Genomic DNA, 13,711 nt, shown 5'->3' on the forward strand with positions numbered 1-13,711 from the left:
GCCAACCAGGTGAGAACAACCTGTATTTTGTCAAGGTCGAGTAAGTCAGTGGATGTCCCCACATGCTGCCCGTATCATCGTTGGACTAATCCCCCATTCGTCTCTGGTCTGATAACAAAGTCTCCTTTCATCATGATGTACCTTCAACGGCAACGTCCTACATTCGATCTAGCTGCCATTACTTTTTGACTCGTTGGTGTAGATGTAAATATGGAAACAGCAGTACGGGAACCTTACGGCTTCCAGTGGAAAAGATCCGTTGAAAGACAATTAATAAGCCTTTAACCAGAAATAGGCATTAGAGATGCATCAGGAATTTATCAGAAAAAACCAATTGTTAGAAAATATTAAAAATGCATTTAACTTTAGGAAAAAGGGTGTTGAGAAAATAGAGGAGGTTGAAATATTTAAATACCTTGGAGAAAAAATGAAGAAAATGGGTTGGAAAACACTGCTATACCTAAAATAGGAAAGAGAGAGACAGTGTAATTAATCATTTTTGAAATAAATAATGCCTGTCTAAAAATGCAAAAACTAGATATTTCAATACATTAGTGAATCGAAAATGTCCAAATGCAAGTGAATATTTAGCATTAAACTATAATTAGAAATACTACAAAGGAGAACCGTTAGGAAAATATTAGGCTCATGAAACCGTATGGAAAGCTCGAAATTACGAAGTAATGATGAGATTTATCGAAACTGTGGCACTTTCTAAACGCCCTCCGCCAGTTACGCCGCCGCATTTTCTACAGCGGCCACGAACGATTAATGTCGTCGCCAGTGAGACGCAAGTATCCTCTCTCTGGAGCTCCAGCGGCGTGTACTCAACTTCGAACATTCGTGCACTGTCCGCTGTTTCTTTGTTTCACAGTTGAATAACATTCACCGACTTTCATAGTCGCCAGGGCTCGACATCTTCTGAATAGACATTGTATTGAAGAGTCAGAGATTTATAAATCCATTGTGTCTGTACGCATTTCTACATTCCAATCTACTGTTGGCAACTATAACAGAAAATACAGCAACAAATTTATGTATTATGTTTACCATTTGATATCAGACATAGAGTAAATTAATATGTGAAGTCTCTGTCCATGAACAGCATCCGTTCCTCGATTCTGTATCCATTTAAGACTCGCACAAAGTGTATAGGAAGTCAAAACAGAAACATAAAAAATACATCAGAAATAATGATGAAAGGAACACCACTGTTTTTTTGATATTTACATTTAGTGTTAGAAAATATCTTAAAATACTTATAGAATGCAAAAGAAGCAACAAGTAGAACCGTGAAGCACACAAGGCTTCAGGAAGAAACATAATAACTGAAGAAAGAATTGTCAGAGAAGTGTTTTACGGAAAAGTAATAAATATGAAGGATTCCAAGTGAGGAGAGTGAAAAACGTTTGTCTCAAAAGACAGGGAGAAGAAACATACTGAATAGACGGAAGATTGCTGAAACAGTAGAAAATTAAAAGAGTAATTACTTGAAATTGACTCGTGGTCTTTTGTTGCCCTATCCGAGAAGGGGAAATAAATGTCTCAAGAGTGAAAACTACAGGATGGTGCAGTTAAATGTAGTCCACCTGCCCACTGAATGCGAATGCAGTATTTTGTCTTTTGAAATAGACAGCTACAACAGTGGACAGTTGTACGCAGTAATCGATTGTTAGCATTCTTCTGTCAGAATTTTAGACATTTCTCTTTGCGGTCTCCAAAATGACTTCCTCAATTGAAGAAGGAATTGAAACTGAGGAAGAAAATGTGAAAACGGGTTGGGTTAAGGAAACTCGTGAAATTTTCGGGGTCAAGTATCCAGGTAGAGGGCTTGCAGCAAAGAGCAATACAGAGTCTGTATAAAAATTGGCGTACCTATGAATCTGTATAAAATGTAAAACAAGGAAGAATTCCTATAGTTCGCGCACCATAAGTTATTGCAGACATTCACTGAAGTATTACTCAGAGCGCAGAGAAGTCTACAGGTAAATTGGCTCAACAGACGCGTGTAAGTAGGAGGAGTTGCAAGAGGATATTAAAAAGTTTTAATTTGAAGCCATTTCTTGTGTTGGTTGTGCAGCAATTACGTCAGGATGACAGACAGAAGGAGACAAGGTCCTGGCGTAATTGAAGCTCTGAGGACGGGTCGTGAGTCGTGCTTGGTAGAGCACTCGTCCGCGGAAGGAAAAGGTCACGAGTTCGAGTCTCGGGCCGTCACACAGTTCTACTTTGCCAGGAAGAATCAGTCATAAACATGTTGATTGCTGTACGAGGCGTTTTGAATAACATATCAGCAACATCAACGATGGTTTGTTAGACCCTTTCCATTCCATTATGAGTGATGAAACATGGTTTCATCTTTCAAGTCATGTGAATTTACTGAACACGGAGAACCACAGCATTTCGTGTCAGAAACCGCTCCACGATGAAAAATTGGCATTTGGTGCGGTAAAACAGGAACCCTATTACTCGACGGATATTTTTTACGCCTCCCTCAACAGGGTTGCATATATGGAAAGTTCTGGAACAGAATGAGATTTTCACTCTCCAGCGGAGTGTGCGCTGATATGAAACTCCCTGGCAGATTAAAACTGTGTGCCGGACCTAGACTCAAACTCGGGACCTCTGCAGGCAAGTGTTGTACCACTGAGCTACCCAAGCATGACTCACGCCCCATCCTCACACCTTTGCTTCTGCCAGTACCTCGTCTCCTACCTTCCAAACTTTACAGAAGCTCTCCTGAGGAGACGAGGTACTGGCAGAAGTTAAGCTGCGAGGACAGGGCGTGAGTCGTGCTTCGGTGGCTCAGATGGTAGAGCACGCGAAAGGCAAAGGTCGGCCAGGAAGTTTCAGTTCTGATACGGTTTGTGCTGAACTCACTGAAAATGAGAAAAAGATACCGCTTCTTTCAGCAAGATGGGGCAATATACCACACGTCTTAAGTATTCCTGGAACGAACTGTCAGCAAACATTTACGGCCATCACTTGCGCCGGACCTAACAACATGTGATTTTTTTTCTGTGAAACATCTGAAGAGCATGGTCTATGCAATAAGTCCAACCACAAAACAGGATTCCCGGGTTCGATTCCCGGCGGGGTCAGGGATTTTCTCTGCCTCGTGATGACTGGGTGTTGTGTGCTGTCCGTAGGATAGTTAGGTTTAGGTAGTTCTAAGTTCTAGGGGACTGATGAGCATCGATGTTAAGTCCCATAGTGCTCCATTTGAAGCACAACACAGAAACTGAAAGCCTGAGCCGTGAAGCAGCCGCCGTCGATATCCGAACTTTACTCTGGGTATAATTGAATATGGTTAGATTTGCACAGCTGTATGTTGATGTTGCAGTGGGTCACTTTCAACATATTCTATAAATGTGTTTTTTATTGTAAATAAATAAATGGTAAGTCCATTCCAGTTATTCATTTCTGTAATTTCACTGCAGTTCCTTTATACACAAATTTTTAAAAAAAAGTATGCATCACGCCGATTCCCAGAACTCCTGAAGATAGAATTTTTTTTAAATTTTGTGGTAAGGTCTTATGGGACCAAACTACGGAGGTCATCGGCCCCTAAGCTTACCCATACTTAATGTAATTTAAAATAACTTACGCTAAGGACGACACACATACCCATGACCGAGGGAGGATTCGATCCTCTGACGGGGGAGCCGCGCGGACCGTGACAAGACGCGGATATCAGATGCCGCTCCTGAAGATAAACGTTGGCTGTGGATATTGTATCACAGACAAAGTCCCTTTGATGACTCAGAAATGTCGGTAAACCCGCCCAAAGATGTAAACAACCGTGCATGAGCAGCGCCTAATAGACGGAGGGGGTCCGACAGCAGATGAGATCCAGTCATTCCACCAGGAAGGAGGTAAAATGCTTCAAATGGCTCTGAGCACTATGGGACTTAACATCTGAGGTCATCAGTCCCCTAGAAATTAGAACTACTTAAACCTAACTAACCTAAGAACATCACACACGTCCATGCCCGAGGTAGCATTCGAACCTGCAACCGTAGCGGTCGTGCGGTTCCAGACTGAAACCGCTCGGCCATAGCGGCCGGCAGAAAGGAGGTACATGGCTCTTGTTGTCTGTAGTTCAACCATGCCTATGCGGTCAATACCGCGGTTCGATAGCGTCCGCATTGTTAACTTGTGCCAGGAACGGCTCTCAACAAGGGGAAGTTTCCAGGCGTCTCGGAGTGAACCAAAGCGATGTTGTTCGGACATGGAGGATATACTCAAAGACTGGAATTGTCTATGACATGCCTCGATGAGGCCCCCGAAAGGCTACTACTGGAGTGGATGACCGCTGCCTACTGATTATGTCTCGGAGGAACCCTGATAGTAACGCTAGCATGTTGAATAATGCTTTTCGTGCAGCCACAGGTCGTCGTGTTTCGACCCCAGCTCTGCGCACTATGCTGCATGATGTGCAACTTCACTCCCGACGTCCATGGCGAGGTCCATCTTTGCCACCACGACACCATGCAGCGCTGTACAAATGGGTCCAGCAACATGCTGATTGGACCACCCAGGACTGGCATCACATTCTCGTCACCGATGAGTGTCACATATGCCTTCAACCAGACAATCGTTGGAGACGTGTTTGGAGCCAAACCAATCAGGCTCAACGCCTAAGACGCACTGTCTAGCGAGTCCAGCAAGGTGGAGGTTCCCTGCCGTTTTGGGGTGACATTATGTGTGGTCTACGTACGCCTCTGGTGGTCATGAAAGGCGCCGTAACGGCTTTACGATACGTGAATGCCATCCTCCGACCGATAGTGCAACCATATCGGCAGCATATTGGCTAGACATTCGTCTTCATGGACGACCATTCCCGCCCCCATCCCGCACTTCTTGTGAATGACTTCCTTCAGGATAACGACATTGCTCGACTAACGTGGCCAGCATGTTCTCCGGACATTAACGCTATCGAACATGCCTGGGACGGATTGAAAAGGACTGTTTATGGATGACGTGACCCACCAACCACTCTGATGGATCTACGCCGAATCTCCGATGAGGAGTTGGACAACATGAACCAACAGTGTTTTGTGGGTAGTAGGCACGACGAATACAGGCATGCATAAATGCAAGGGGACGTGCTACTGGGTATTAGAGGTAGCGGTGTGTACAGCAATGTGGACCACTGCCTCTGAAGGTCTCGCTTTATGGTGGTACAACATGCACTGTGTAGTATTCATGAGCAATTAAAAAGGCGAAAGAGATGTTTATGTTGATCTGTCTTCCACTTTTCTGTACAGGTTCCGGATCTCTCGAGACCGAGGTGATGCATAACTTTTTTTGATGTGTGTATTTACAGGGATCACTTTTATCTGTGCCGCCCTATTGTTTGGAATCTTAAGGTCCCAATGTTTCAGGTTTGTAGATGTGTTACTTTGTCTCGGAGGTTGTACATTCACAGATGGCCTCTGGCAAGTACAGAAAAGGCAACAGCCTCAAAGAGTGCGGGGCAAAGTCAGGACATGCGGGGACCAAGCAGCAATCGGTATTGGAATTGTAAACTGTCGAAGGTGCGTTGGTAACGTACCGGAACGTCAAGCACTGATAGAAAGCACCGATGCTGACATTGTTATAGGTACGGACAGCTGGCTGAAGCCAGAGATAAATTCTTCCGAAATTTTTACAAAGACACAAACGGTGTTTAGAAAGGATAGACTGCATGCAACCAGTGGTGGCGTGTTCGTCGCTGTTAGTAGTAGTTTATCCTGTAGTGAAATAGAAGTGGGTAGTTCCGGTGAATTATTATGGGTGGAGGCTATACTGAACAACCGAGCTAGGTTACTAATTGGAACCTTTTACCGACCTCCCGACTCTACAGCATTAGTGGCAGAACAACTCACAGAAAATGTGGAATACATTTCACATAAATTTCCTCAGCATGCTATAGCCTTAGGTGGATATTTCAATTACCAGATATAGATTGGGACACTCAGATGTTTAGGACGGATGGTAGGGACAGAGTATCGAGTGACATTATACTGAGTGCACTATCCCAAAGTTACCTCGAGCAATTAAACAGAGAAACGACTCGTGGAGAAAACATTTCGGACATGCTGATAACAAAGAGACCCGAACGTTTTGACTTTGTAAGAGCAGAACAGGGAATCAGTGATCATACGGCCGTTGCAGCATCCCTGAATATGGAAGTGTATAGGGATATAAAAAAAAAGGGAGGAAGGTTTATCTGTTTAGCAAGAGTAATAGAAGGCATACTACAGTAGTACAAGTTTATATGCCAACTAGCTCTGCAGATGACGAAGAAATTGAAGAAATGTACGATGAAATAAAAGAAATTATTCAGATAGTGAAGGGAGACATTTAATAGTCATGGGTGACTGGAATTCGAGTGTAGGAAAAGGGAGAGAAGGAAACATAGTAGGTGAATATGGATTGGGGCTAAGAAATGAAAGAGGAAGCCGCCTAGTAGAATTTTGCACAGAGCACAACTTAATCATAGCTAACACTTGGTTTAAGAATCATGAAAGAAGGTTGTATACATGGAAGAACCCTGGAGATACTAAAAGGTATCAGATAGATTATATAATGGTAAGACAGAGATTTAGGAACCAGGTTTTAAGTTGTAAGACATTTCCAGGGGCAGATGTGGACTCTGACCACAATCTATTGGTTATGACCTGTAGATTAAAACTGAAGAAACTGCAAAAATGTGGGAAATTAAGGAGATGGGACCTGGATATACTGAAAGAACCAGAGGTTGTACAGAGTTTCAGGGAGAGCATAAGGGAACAATTGACAGGAATGGGGGAAAGAAATACAGTAGAAGAAGAATGGGTAGCTCTGAGGGATCAAGTAGTGAAGGCAGCAGAGGATAAAGTAGGTAAAAAGAAGAGGGCTGCTAGAAATCCTTGGGTAACAGAAGTAATATTGAATTTAATTGATGAAAGGAGAAAATATAAAAATGCAGTAAATGAAGCTGGCAAAAAGGAATACAAACGTCTCAAAAATGAGATCGACAGGAAGTGCAAAATGGCTAAACAGCGATGGATAGAGGACAAATGTAAGGATGTAGAAGCTTATCTCACTAGGGGTAAGATAGATACTGCATACAGGAAAATTAAAGAGACCTTTGGAGAGAAGAGAACCACGTGTATGAATATCAAGAGCTCAGATGGCAACCCAGTTCTAAGCAAAGAAGGGAAGGCAGAAAGGTGGAAGGAGTATATAGAAGGTTTATACAAGGGTGATGTACTTGAGGACAATATTATGGAAATGGAAGAGGATGTAGATGAAGACGAAATTGGTGATACGATACTGCGTGAAGAGTTTGACAGAGCACTGAAAGACCTGAGTCGAAACAAGGCCCCCGGAGTAGACAACATTGCATTAGAACTACTGACGGCCTTGGGAGAGCCAGTCATGACAAAACTCTACCAGCTGGTGAGCAAGATGTATGATACAGGCGAAATACCCTCAGACTTCAAGAAGAATATAATAATTCCAATCCCAAAGAAAGCAGGTGCTGACAGATGTGAAAATTACCGAACTATCAGTTTAATAAGTCACAGCTGCAAAATACTAACGCGAATTCTTTACAGACGAGTGGAAAAACTGGTAGATGCGGACCTTGGGGAGGATCAGTTTGGATTTCGTAGAAATGTTGGAACACGTGAGGCAATACTGACTTTACGACTAATCTTAGAAGAAAGATTAAGAAAAGGCAAACCTACGTTTCTAGCATTTGTAGACTTAGAGAAAGCTTTTGACAATGTTGACTGGAATACTCTTTTTCAGATTCTAAAGGTGGCAGGGGTAAAATACAGGGAGAGAAAGACTATTTACAATTTGTACAGAAACCAGATGGCAGTCATAAGAATCGAGGGGCATGAAAGGGAAGCAGTGGTTGGGAAAGGAGTGAGACAGGGTTGTAGCCTCTCCCCGATGTTATTCAATCTGTATATTGAGCAAGCTGTAAAGGAAACAAAAGAAAAATTCGGAGAAGGTATTAAAATTCATGGAGAAGAAGTAAAAACATTGAGGTTCGCCGATGACATTGTAATTCTGTCAGAGACGGCAAAGGACTTGGAAGAGCAGTTGAACGGAATGGACAGTGTCTTGAAAGGAGGATATAAGATGAACATCAACAAAAGCAAAACGAGGATAATGGAATGTAGTCAAATTAAATCGGGTGATGCTAAGGGAATTAGATTAGGAAATGAGACACTTAAAGTAGTAAAGGAGTTTTGCTATTTAGGAAGTAAAATAACTGATGATGGTCGAAGTAGAGAGGATATAAAATGTAGACTGGCAATGACAAGGAAAGCGTTTCTGAAGAAGAGAAATTTGTTAACATCGAATATAGATTTATGTATCAGGAAGTCGTTTCTGAAAGTATTTGTTTGGAGTGTAGCCATGTATGGAAGTGAAACATGGACGATAACTAGTTTGGACAAGAAGAGAATAGAAGCTTTCAAAATGTGGTGCTACAGAAGAATACTGAAGATAAGGTGGATAGATCACGTAACTAATGAGGAGGTATTGAATAGGATTGGGGAGAAGAGAAGTTTGTGGCACAACTTGACTAGAAGAAGGGATCGGTTGGTAGGACATGTTTTGAGGCATCAAGGGATCACAAATTTAGCATTGGAGGGCAGCGTGGAGGGTAAAAATCGTAGAGGGAGACCGAGAGATGAGTACACTAAGCAGATTCAGAAGGATGTAGGTTGCAGTAGGTACTGGGAGATGAAGCAGCTTTTTCCAAAGCTGTTTCACAGAGGAAGACCGCACTGGAGTTCCTTCTCTAAATCCTCCCACGAAGGAGAATTGGCTGACATCGAAATAAGTGTCCAAGGAATAGAAAAGCAACAGAAATCACTCAACAGAGGAAAGTCCAATGGACCTGACGAGATACCAATTCGATTCTACACAGAGTACGCGAAAGAACTTGTCCCCCCTTCTAACAGCGGTGTACAGCAAGTCTCTAAAGGAACGGAAGGTTCCAAATGATTGGGAAAGAGCATAGGTGGTTCCAGTTTTCAAGAAGGGTCGTCGAGCAGATGCGCAAAACTATAGGCCTATATCTATGACATCGATCAGTTGTAGAATTTTAGAACATGTTTTTTGCTCGCGTATCATGTCGTTTCTGGAAACCCAGACTCTACTCCGTAGGAATCAACATGCATTTCTGAAACAGCTTATCGTGTAAGACCCAACTCGCTTTATTTGCTCATGAGACCCAGGAAATATTAGATACAGGCTTCAACGCAGATGCTATTTTCCTTGACTGCCGGAAGGCGTTCGATACAGTTGCGCACTGTCGCCTGATAAACAAAATAAGAGCCTACAGAATGTCAGACCAGTTGTGTGGCTGGATTGAAGAGTTTTTAGCAAACAGAACACAGCAAGTTGTTCTAAATGGAGAGACGTCTACAGTCGTTAAAGTAACCTCTGGTGTGCCACAAGAGATTGTCATGGGACCACTGTTTTCACAATATATATAAATGACCTAGTAGATTGTGTCGGAAGCTCCATGTTGCTTTTCGGGGATGGTGCTGTAGTACACAGGGAAGTTTCAGCATTAGAAAATTGCAACGAAATGCAGGAAGATCTGCAGCGGATAGGCACTTGATGCAGGGAGTGGCAACTGACCCTTAACATAGTCAAATGTAATGTATTTCGAATACATAGAAAGAAGGATACTTTATTGTATGATTATATGATAGCGGAACAAACACTGGTAGCAGTTACTTCTGTAAAATATCTGGCAGTATGCGTGCTGAACGATATGAAATGGAATGATCATATAAAATTAATTGTTGGTAATGAGGGTACCAGATTGAGATTCATTGAGAGAGTCCTTAGAAAATGTAGTCCATCAACAAAGGAGGTGGCTTACAAAACACTCGTTGGACCTATACTTGAGTATTGCTCATCAGTGTAAGATCCGTACCAGATCGGTTTGACGGAGGAGATAGAGAAGATCCAAAGAAGGGCGGCGCGTTTCGTCACAGGGTTATTTGGTAACCGTGATAGCGTTACGGAGATGTTTGACAAACTCAAGTGGCAGACTCTGCAAGAGAGGCGGTCTGCATCGCGGTGTAAGGTGCTGTCCAGGTTTCGAGAGGGTGCGTTTCTGGATGAGGTATAGAATATATTGCTTCCCCCTACTTATACCTCCCGAGGAGATCACGAATGTAAAATTTGAGAGATTCGAGAGCGCACGGAGGCTTTCAGTCGTTCTTCCCGCAAACCATACGCGACTGCAACAGAAAAGGGAGGTGATGACAGTGGCACGTAAAGTGCCCTCCGCCAGACACCTTTGGGTGGCTTGTGGAGTATAAATGTAGATGTATGTGTAGACGTCCCGCCACCTGTCTGTTCAACAGCCTCCGTGTTTCAGAACTCGGAGGAGGAGCAGCGGCGGTGTTGCAGCGCTGGGTAGAAGGAGCGACGCCCGCTAATCGGGCGTGACGCGTGGGGGCGGAGGGGCAGTGCGTGAGGGCGAGCGTGCTGCGTGCTGCGTGCTGCGCGCCGGTAGCCGCTGTGCCCGCCTCCAGCGATGCTAACGATGCGTGCAGCCCGACAGGTCGCGGCGTGTTTGAGGCCCGCCGCTCCGCCACGCTGCCTGGCTGCAGGCACGTTGGCGACGCGGGGGGTCTGACCGCCTACGCAGGGTGAAGGCCACTACTGAGCTTAGAGCTCAGACTTAAGCAGGAGCCATCAATAATCCACATACTTTGTAGCTCCACAGATAGCAGTCATCCCCGTTGTTGTGGTCTCGAGTCCGAAGATTGCTGTGACGCAGCTCTCCACACTAAATTTTCTTGTACAACCACCTCTGTATAAGCACTGCAAACAGAAATCCACATTGACCTGTTTACAGTAGTCGAACCTAATGTCATGCTATAACTGAGCCGTGAGTCGGCTCTCAAGATATATCGCACTGTAAAGACTGTTCTGAGTCCTTCCATTGCATCGTTAATTGATTCTTTCAAATGTATCGTTATGCTGCGTACGATTTTGTTGAGATTCCCCTCTAACGTTATTCTCCCCTCTGTCTGGTATTCTCGATCTTCGAGTCGTTGCTTCCTGTAAGCCTCGTGTAAGGGAATAAGATCTTTGGGGGGGCGGGGGGGGGGGGGGGGGGTGGCCGGTTGGTTGCCTAGCGGTGACGAGTCGGTCGGTCGGTATTTAAAATTGGGAATTAGAGAATGTCGTACGATGAGACCGCGGCTTGGCGTGGCGGTGGAGAGTTGGCTGTTGTTCCGAGAAGCCGCGTGGTCTGTCATGGCGGTGCGAGACGTGTGGGACGGGTTGACGGGACAAGGCTGTAAGCTCTTGCCGTGAGCATCCGGGGGCCACGGCTGTGGGAGTGGCAACGGATGTATTTAAATTTTCCGTCTGGAGGCGGGAATGACGGATTAGTAACTCGCCTAACCTGAGGAGTGGTATTTCGCCGCCGTGATTGCAGAGAAGACGGGGGCTCCGGTGACAGAGCTCGTGGCTGCGCCATTGTGCCCATTTAGATACGCTGGCGACTTGGGCGCGGTCGGGTGTGAGGAACCTTTGCATCGGAGTTCACCTGCTGTTTCTCTGATAAACTGCAAGTTCAGTTGGTTAAAGGTTTAGATGTTAACTGAAGAATTTTGGTTTGTACAACCAGCGTCTTTTCTGCCATGTGGCCTCCTGTGTTCGCGTTTCCTGTACCTGTTATCGGTAGGAATTGTATTTTTGGACAGTGATTATTGTTTAGATTACTTTTTTTCCGCCTTGTGGCCTCCTGCGTTCGGATTGCCTGTCCCTGTCGCCGGTGTAATTATAGACAGTGATCTTTTGGCTTCTTATTATTACTGCCTGGGAGGGAGTCTATTTTTGGGCAAGGTTTATGGTTCCGGATTTGATTCCTCCTCCTCCCCTGGCCTCGCGTGAGGCCGATGTGATTGCTGAATGTGAGGCGTTGTGGGTCTGTTAATCCGCTTCTAGGCTGAGCATCCTTCGGGAGACATTCTGACCGCCCTTACACCCGGTCGGTTAATTATTTATATCCCAGGACAATTCGGTGGCAGGACATGGTATTAAAGTTGTTAGTTGTTGTAAAATGTTAAATGCTTGTATTTTACTCTGCTTGCTTCTTGGCCACTGTTTAAAAAGATTAAGTTTGCCTTTCGTTGCTGGGTTTTTAAAATTACGTAGCTTTAAAATTGTTAGTTATTGTAAAATGTGAATGACTGTGTCTTTACTTTGATTGATTTATTCTACTTGGCATCTTTTGAAAATGCTACTTCTGCCTCCCTGTTAGCGAGCCCTTGTAATTTAATAGCTTGTTGTGACAAAGTTTAAAAGAAGTTGGCTCCCTGCATGTTCGGTAGCGAAATTGTATGCAAATTGGTGGTTTTTTGTTTCATTACTTGGAAAGTTTTAATTTTGTTATTAAATGCTTTATCAAAGTCTGTTTTAAGTGAAATGGGTTGCCTATTAACGGTAAAGTTAAGTTTTTAATTTCATTACCTGGAAAATTTTGATTTGTTGTCAAATGTTTTATCAAAGTCGGTTTTAAGTAAAATGGCTTGGCCGTCAACTGTAAGGTAAATTGTTTTGAAAAGACCCTCATGCCTACTAGCTTTTTGGATCTGTTCCTGGTCAAGTGATAAAGAAATGACTTTTAATGGTTGAAGTAATCAATAAAGAAATTGTAAATAGCAACTCGGTAGTAACCAACTAATTTTGGCCCCGTTTCCCAACTGGGGCTTTTCCTTGATTAATCGTAAAACCCGTCTCAATAACTTTCACAAAAAAAGGAGTTGTTCAAATTGGTCATAAGTTCCGACTAATGCAGGTATCGACTCAAAGTGCAAAATAGTTAACTATGGTGGTTGATGGATAGATTTGTGACGCTGCAGCGCAATTCACTCGCACAGCAGCCAAGGGTGGTAAAAGTCGATACCAGGGCATAAAGTCTTAGCAAATTCCATTCCGTGTACTCAGTTCGACAGCAGCTATGCCTCACAGACAGGAACGCGAAAATTATCAGCAGAGTCATCACTATAGAGGAGGTGTAGTTGGGCTCAAACAAGGCGGTTGGAGTAACCGAAGATACGCTCGACCTTTGAATAGGAAGCAGTGCCACTCTTCGACGATGCTGACAGGAATGGGTAAACCCTGGATGAACATGGTGTCAAGGAGGAAGCAGTGGACCTAGAGAGACAGCAGAACTATACGACAGCAAACGTTAGAGAGGCACTCCGATTCATTACTATCACGAATCAAGATCCTTAGACGCCAGGAAGGCACCTGGCCCAGACAGTATCCCCGTAAGATTTTATGTTGACTATGCTACAAATATAGCACCATTCTTATCCATCATCTATCAGAGATCGCTGGAACAGCGGAAAGTTCCACGGGACTGGAAGAAGGCCCAGGTCATAGCAATCTATAAAAAGGGTAGAAAATCGAATTCCCATAATTACCAGCCAATTTCACAGACATCGATTTGTTGTAGAATCATGGAACATATTTTGTGTTCAGGTATAATGACGTTTCTAAAGTCTGAGTAGCTCATCTGCAGAGAGCAGCACGGTTTTAGGAAACAGCGGACACGCGAGACACAGTTGGCTCTCTTTGTGCATGATATACAACAGGCTCTAGATAACGGCCCCCAGGTTGACGCGATAATTCTTGACTTTCGAAAGACATTCGACTCAGTTCCGCCCTGTCACTTGCTACA

The sequence above is a fragment of the Schistocerca gregaria genome, chromosome 6, assembly GCF_023897955.1.
Source record: "Schistocerca gregaria isolate iqSchGreg1 chromosome 6, iqSchGreg1.2, whole genome shotgun sequence".
Classification (NCBI taxonomy): Eukaryota; Metazoa; Arthropoda; class Insecta; order Orthoptera; family Acrididae; genus Schistocerca; species Schistocerca gregaria.